Genomic DNA, 8,511 nt, shown 5'->3' with positions numbered 1-8,511 from the left:
ATTTAATCTGTTTCCTCACTTGTAACATGAGGGGATGGCATTAGGAGCTTTCTTAGGAACCTTCCAGTTCTAGATTTATGTCCTATATGTGATCTGAGATGTATTAGTTGTTCAGTTTCATCTCCTATATAAAATGGGACTTGCTCTAGATTACCTCTGAGGTCCCTTCCTGAACCAGGGTACAAACAAGAGATTGTCTGACATGCACTCATGAATGTCATTGTTTAGTACCTAAATACTTTAGATCAGTCAAGTCGTCAATTTGTATTTATTATGGTGCTCATTCTCGAAGAGCACCCTGACATCAGAGTAGAGATACCATACCATACAAGTGAATTGGATTGAAGTTAGGGAGGACTGTGCAAAGTCACTGGGCTCACTTTTCTTCCAGTGATCAGATATATAGATCAGGACCACTGGAGATGGCCTTGGATACCATGGCCTTTTTTAAGCTAAGGTCTTCAACAGGTCTCTACTGAGTACCTGGGATACAAATACAATAACAAAACAATTTGTGCTTTCAAGGAGCTTCCATTCTAAAGGAAGGAAAACGAAATACCACTGGTAGATGAAAAGCAAGGAAGCAAGAAGTTCCTTCAATGATACAAATAGCCACCTCAATTCTTTCATAGGAGGTTCATCTCATTTGCTGGGAGCCACCCCTAGATCTCTAAGGCTAGTCAGCAATTATACTTTATTCTCACTCTCATTGTCTCACTTTTTTTTTGGGGGGGGGGGGCTGGTGATATGTGTTAGTGAATATAGAAATTGTTCTCCTGAACAATGACAAAGATTTTCAAATTCACAATCAAAATACCCTATTAGCCTTCCTGACTCTGGTCTGGCATTCAATCCACTGAACTACATAGCTGGCCAGTGAAGAGTAATGACCAAGATAAAGATGCTGACCTATGTGAATTCAGTGAGCTTAGATTGGCAGCATGAAATGTACTTCAGTTTCCTTATGTGTAAAATTATTATATGAGCAATCTTTCTTAAAAATAAACTTTTACGGGGCAGCTAGGTGGTATAGTGGATAGAGCACCAGCCCTGAAGTCAGGAGGATTTGAGTTCAAATCTGACCTCAGACAATACTTCTTAGCTGTGTGATCCTGGGCAAGTCACTTAACCCCAATTACTTCAGGGGAAAATTTTTTTTTTTTAATTTCTTCTATTTCTGTTTTAATTTCTTCTATTTTCATAGTTATCCTCAGAATTCCATATAATACATAGCACTTTCTTTTTTTTAATAACTTTTTATTTTCAAAATACATGCAAAGATAGTTTTCAACTTTCACCCTTACAAAACCTTACGTTACAAATTTTTCTCCCTCTTCCCTGCATCCCTCCCCTATTCAGCAATCCAATCTATGTTAAAAATGTACAATTCTTCTATACATATTTCTTTATCATCATGCTGCACAACAAAAATCAGTTCAAAAAGAGAAAAAATGAGAAAGAAAACAAAATGCAAGCAAACAATAAATGTGAAAATACTATGTTGTGATCCACATTCAGTCAGTTCTCTCTCTGGGTGTAGATGTCTCTCTTCATCACAAGACCATTAGAACTGGTCTGAATCACTTTGCTGTTGAAAAGAGTCACATTCATTAGAATTGATCATCATATAATCTTGATGTTACTGTGGCAATGTTCTCCTGATTTTCCTCACTTCACTCAGGAATAGTTCATGTGAGTCTCTCAGGCTTTTCTGAAATCATCAGCTGATCTTTTCTTATAGAACAATAATGCTCCATAACATTCATATACCATAACTGATTCAGCCATTCCCCAACTGATGGGCATTCAGTTTTCAATCCCTTGCTACTACAGAAAGAGCTACTACAAATATTTTTGCACATGTGGGGGATTTTCCCTTTTTAATTATCTCTTTGAGATACAGACCTAGTAGAGGCAGTGCTGAATCAAAGAGTATACATACTTTGGAAGCCCTTTGAGCATGGTTCCAGATTGATCTCCAGAATGTTGGATCAGTTAACAACTCCACCAACAATGCATTAGTGTCCCAGTTTTCCCACATTCCTTCCAAATTTATCATCTTAGCCAATCTGAGAGGTGTTTAGTGGTACCTCAGAGTTGTCTTGCAAATAGTACTTTATTAAAGAGGAAAAAAGAATTAACACAATTGGTTGATACTTTTAAAAAGTCCAAAAATTGTGCAGGGTATAATAAATGTGAACCTGCTATCTCCATAAAAGGGTATATTGTATCTATTTTTTCATATTTCCTCAACTGAATCATTCTTGATCTTTATAATTTTTATAGTTACTTTTTATTTTTTAGTGTGTTTACATTGTTGTAGTTATTATAAAACTTGTTTCCTTACCTTTGCTTTCTTCACTTTGCATGTTTATGTAAATCTTTTCATGCTTTTCTGTAATCATTACATACCTAATTTCTTATAGTGCAGTAAAGTTTTATTATGTTCATTTACCACAGTTTGTTTAACTGTTCCCCAATCAATGGGTATCTATTTTTTCTCAGTACTTTACTATCACATACAAAAAAATGTTGCTACATTTTGTTGTATAAGTAGACTTTCTTTTTAGCAACAATTTTCTTGAAACATAAACCCAATAATAGATACTCTGATTGAGAGGGTATCTTAGTCATTTTATTTGCATAATTCCAAATTGCTTTTCAAAATGGCACAATTGCACCAATGATTCCACAATAATTCCAACACCTTTTTGGACACCTTTGCAATTTTCAGGGTGTAAGATGGAACCTCAAGGTTGTTTTGATAATTGTATTGCTCTATTGGCGATTTATAACATTTTTTTCATGTGATTGTGAAGATTTGGTAATTCTTTTGGGCACTGTTTGTTCATATCCTTTGACCAATTATTTGTTGAGGAATGGCTTTTAGTCAAATATATGTGTATTATGTGTATTAATTGTTCCTATATCTTAGGTATCAAATTCTTATTTTAAAAATTTGATGCAAAAGTGTTTTCTTTTTTCATCCCACCATCTCTCTTTTTATTCTAGGTGCATTAATATTGTCTGTGTAGAAACTTTTTGGTTTCATGTACTCAAAATTATTTACTTTCTCTTTAGTAATTTCTCTTATCCCTTGTTTGCTTAAGAATACACCTCCTATCCACAGCTGTGAGGGGTATGCTATGTTTCTTTTCTAATTTTGTACAATATAATCTTTAAAATTAAAGTCACATATCCATTTAAAATGTATTGTGGAAGGTGGTAGAAGATGTTGGTCTAAGCCTAATTTATGTCAAAGTACTTTCTAGCTTTCTTAGTGGTTTTTATAAAATAATGAGTTTTTCCCTAAATAGTTTATATTTTCCACTTTATTATACCCTGAGTTTATTGAATTCCATTGTTTCTGATTTTCCCATGTTTAACCTATTTTACTGATTGAACTCTTTTTTCTTCAAACCAATACCTGATGGTTTTGATGACTGCTGTTTTATAATATAGTTTGAAATCTGAAAGTATTGCTCCTCCTTTGTTCCTATTTCTTTTCATTATTTCCCTTGATACTTGATAGCTTTTGTTTTTCCAAATGAATTATTTTAGTATTTTCTCAAATTCTTTAAACTTTTCCATTGGTAATTTGATTGGTGTAGCATTAAAAGTACAAATTAAGTTTGGTAACATTATCATTTGACATACTGATTTGCTTCAGATATGAATAGTGAATGTTGCTAAAGTTTTTTTTTTTTTTAAATAAGTTGTTCTTTATTTCCTTAAGGAACACTTTGTGATTGAATCAATGCAAATCTTTTGTGTGCTTTGGTAGACTCATACCTAGATCTTCTATTCATTTTGTAATTATTTGGAATAGAATTTCCCTTTCTATTTGTTATTTCTTGAATTTTGTTCTCATAGCCATTAATTTTTTAGAGCTTATTTTGTAACCTCCAACTTTGTTGAAGCTATTAAATTTCTACTAGGATTTTTTCCGTTGCCCTGTGATTTTTCAAGTATACCATCACATCCCTTTTACACATTTTTATACCTTTGATTTCTTTCTCTTGTCTTCTTGCTGTTGATAGCATTTCTAGAACTATGATAATAGTGAAGAGAGTGGGCAACCTTGCTTCATTCCCCTTGTTTTTAGGAAAGGTTCTAGTGTATTCATATTGCATATAATGCTTGCTTGGACTAAATGATCTTAAATTCTTTTCTATGCTGTATATGTGGTCCACAATGGTAAGGTGAGGTCACACAGCTAGTGAATGGGACAGCCAGGATGCCTCAGCTGCTTGACTTTCCAGTAAGTTGCACAAATCATGTGCAGTAACATAGGTTAAAAATATGCTAGACTGAAAGCAAGGAGAGAGATCTGGGTTCAATTCCAGCATCAGGCACTAATTAGCTATATGATCATGGGCAATTTATTCCATCTCTCAAAGCCTCAGCTTCCTCATCCATAAAATGCGGTAATAATATATGAAATTGTCCTCAAAGTTGTTTGGTAACTTTTAGAGGCACAGAAATGTGTTATTATGATAAGTGTTAGTGTTAACTAACACTAAGGGTCAAGATTTGTGTACTTGGAAAAAAAAAAGTTAGGGACTTGCCCAGAGTCACACAATTAACAACTGTCTAAGTTCAGATTTGAACTCATGTCCTTCTGATTCTAGGGTCCAACACTTTATCTGTTCAATCCCTAGATGCTTCCAAAGTAACAATAGCATTCAAATAGAACTTTACAGGGGCAGCTGGAGGCCACAGTGAATAGAGTACCAGCCTTGAAGTCTGGAGAACCTGAGTTAATTTAACAGCAACATTTACTAGTGTGTGACCCTGGGCAACTAACTTTATAATTCACAGAGCACTTTATAAATATTATCTTACTTGATCCTCGCAACAACCTGGGAAATGGGTACTTTTTTGAAATCAATTTTACAAATTAGGAGACTGAGACAGATAGCAGGAATTAACTTGCCCAGTATCACACAGCTAGTGTCTGAAGGTGGATTTTAACTCAGGTCTGTTATGGTTATTCAGTCGTTTTCAGTTGTATCTGATTCTTTGTGACCCCATTTGGAGTTTTCTTGGCAAAAATACTGGAGTAGTTGGCCATCTCCTTCTCCAGCTCATTTTACAGATGGGGAAACTGAGGCAAGCAGGGCTAAGTGACTTGTGCAGGGTCACATAACTACTAAGTAAAACTGAATCTGGGATTGAACTCAGATGAGTCTTTTTGATTCCAAGTCTGGCACTCTGTGTACTGTGCATCTAGCTGCTCCAGATAATGAATAATTCCCCCAAAAGATTACCCAAAAAAGTTGAGCTTATACGATCAGAATTATATTCTAGAAACATGAATCTGCCATTGGAGTGTGAATGGAACTCTGTGGGAAGAAGGAGCATTAGAGATTATTAGAGAAAAAGAGGTCAGCTAAAGCTAAAGTAATAGTGCTACTCACTGCAAATAAATGAATTAAGGATTCCTTTAGTTCAAGGAATTAAAAAAATGAGGAAATAAAATCAAGAGAAACAAGTTTCGCTTACCCATTTCAGTATCTTTACTTGGCAACAAATGTTTCTTCAAATCAATGATTAAATAGTAGCCATGAGTTCCCCAGGAGAAAAGGAAATTCACCCATTAAATTCATACACTTAAAGGAGATGTATTCAGAGCTGTTCTTTGTGGCTATCTAGGGATGGGATTGGGTTACTATTGACCTTCAAATCTGTATCCAGACTGGGGAGATGGTGTAGCAGTTCCTGGATAAAGAACTACAAATGCCAGCTGTTATGGAAAGCATAGCAGAGGTTAAAGTTTTGCTGGACCTGCCACAAATAGCTCAGGTGAATTAAAGAGTTATCAGTGGGAAAGAACAGATATGAGAAGAATTGCAGAAAAAGAATCTGCAGACTCATGGGATTGATTTTAGGGGGAAAAGAAGTATCAAATACAACTTTTAAATTTTCAAACACTGATGACTGAGAACTTAAGTGTTTCTGTTAGTGGCAAGAAGAAAGTCAAATGGAAAAGTTGTTCTTATTTTAAGTGAGGAAACAGACTTGAGAAGAAAGTGAATTTGATTTGGGAATTATTCAGTTTGAGAGGCCAGCGGAACATTAAGAGAGACATGTCTCTCTGTCCTTTGGAACTTTGGAGCTAGTGATTACTGGAAATCAAGATCCAGAAAATAACAACATAGATGTTAAATGCTGATGGCAGCGAAAAAGATAAATGATAAAAAAAAAAAAAAAGAAAAAAAAAAAGATAAAAATAGAGGATAAGATGTTAATGACAGTCTTTTTATGCCAAAATTTAGGGGAATGGGAGAAGGAAGAAGCAGTATTAAAGGAGCTAGAAAAAGAGGAAAAAGGAAAGAAGAAAAACACGATCCTATAGTGATCCTAAAGAAAAGAGTGATCCTAAAAGAAAAAAAAAATGATCCTAAACCAAAGGAGAGTTTCAAGAATTAATGAGGGACAATTAAATTAAAATAAAGGATATACCAGACCAATTAGATCATTGGAATAGGAGAATCTCAAGTGAGGAAAATCTTGCAAGTCAATCAATACCTTCACTAAAACTTCTGATCTTTGAGAATTCCCTAAAGGAATGTCAAAAAACCAAATAGAAAGAGATCACTAAACTAAATATAACAATCTTTTCAGCTGTGTATTGACTTAGAAAAACACTATTAGCATTACTCTGTCCTACATCATTTTTATTTATTTTGTTAAATATTTCCCAATTACATTTAAATCTGGTTACACAAATATTCTAGGTATTTATATAGGCCATATGTTTGACACCTCTGGCTCAGAAGCTAAATGATTTACATAGGGCCATACTACCAGGATGTGTCAAAGGTGGGACTTAAACCCAGCACTTGTTCTTGTTTTTTTTCTCCTTCCATTTAGTTTATTTATTTTTAATACACATTGTTCTATGAATCATATTGGGAGAGAAAAATCAGAGCAAAAGGGAAAAAACATGGGAGAGAAAAAAAAAACAGAAAAAAGAAGTGGACATAGCATGTACTGATGTTTATTCAATCTCCAAAGTTCTTTTTCTGGATGCAGATGGCATTTTCTGTCCAAAACTTATTGGTATTCTTTTGTATCACTGAACCACTGAGAAGAACCAAGTCTTTCATGGTTGATCATCACACATTCTTCCAGCACTTGCACTTGATGATTTCTCTACTAGCTCTCTACCCATTGCACCATACTGGTTTTTAAATTATTATTTTTTTAAATAAAGCCTTTTATTTTCAAAACATATGCAGGGTAATTTATACAACATTTTTGCAGATGGGGGTCTTTTTCCTTCCTTTAAGATCTCTTTGGGATATAGGCCCAATGGAAACACTGCCAGGTCATGGTTCTTAAATTAAAGTTATTTGCTAAGTACTTACTAACTGTAAATAACTGTGTCTAGGAAAGGTTTGAAGTTAAATAAAACTTGGTTCTTATCCCCTAGGAACTTATGACCATGGTCTCGTACTGCATTAAGGGCCTTATCTCTAAGTGGTCCTGATTTATATCTGCCCACTGGACCCAGATGGCTCTAAGGAGAAAGTGAAGCTGGTGACCTTACACAACCAGCCCTCCCTCACTCAAACCAATTTATTTGCCTGTCATGGCATCACCTCCCTGATGTCGTGGCCATGTTCAGGAGCGAAGGACAAACAGCAACAAGCATCTAGTAGGAACTGATAATACCAAATGCCAATGGAGGATGAAAACTGATTTAAAAAAACAAAATAAAACAAAATAAAACCTATTATGCTTTTATTTAACCACTAGAGGGCACTGTTGAACAGTTGCCTGATCCTGTTTAGTGATAAGAGTCAAGTAGCAGTCCAACAGTCATCCCCAGACATTGGTTTTCCTCCAACATCAGAGAACACTGTGGCGTGACTCTAAGGTTTCTCTTCAATTAAAAAAAAAATAATAATAATACATTAAAGCACTGGCTGAGCATCTTTGGTCACACTCCAGACTTAGGCATCCAAACTAATTATCTCCCAGCGTACCCAAACCCCAAACTCAATCCCATGTTCTATTCACTGTCAGATCTCCCAGAACACCAATGTTCAGTCATCTGAGGTGACTCTAAAGTTCCTGACTAGTCTCTATCTCCTAACAAAGGCATCTCAAAGCCTCTGCTCCACTGACAAGTGTATTAGAGGATATTTCTCTTAGGGGAAACCTGTCTTTGCCAGATGTCATGGTTGCTTATTGGTTTGCTTGAGCCGTGCCTTGTGTTTTTAGTGGCTGTATGCAATTCTCCATTGCTTGTCCCTGAACCTGATCATGTCCTTGATATTTAAAGTCTTATCATAGGAAATTGGTTTGGTATTATTATGAAAATAGCTTTTACCTCATTCCTCCCAGTTCCCTCTCCTGCCCCAAGGTTCTGAGCCACACTTTGATAACTGTAACTCTAGAGAGACAGAAAATTCTTCTTTGCACAAGACAGTACAACTATTAACCTAAAACCTTGTTCCCCATGCCTCTGTTCACTGAAAACAATATATTATAAGTCCATGA

The sequence above is a fragment of the Sminthopsis crassicaudata genome, chromosome 5 (assembly GCF_048593235.1).
Source record: "Sminthopsis crassicaudata isolate SCR6 chromosome 5, ASM4859323v1, whole genome shotgun sequence".
Classification (NCBI taxonomy): domain Eukaryota; kingdom Metazoa; phylum Chordata; class Mammalia; order Dasyuromorphia; family Dasyuridae; genus Sminthopsis; species Sminthopsis crassicaudata.
This window is presented reverse-complemented; position numbering follows the sequence as displayed.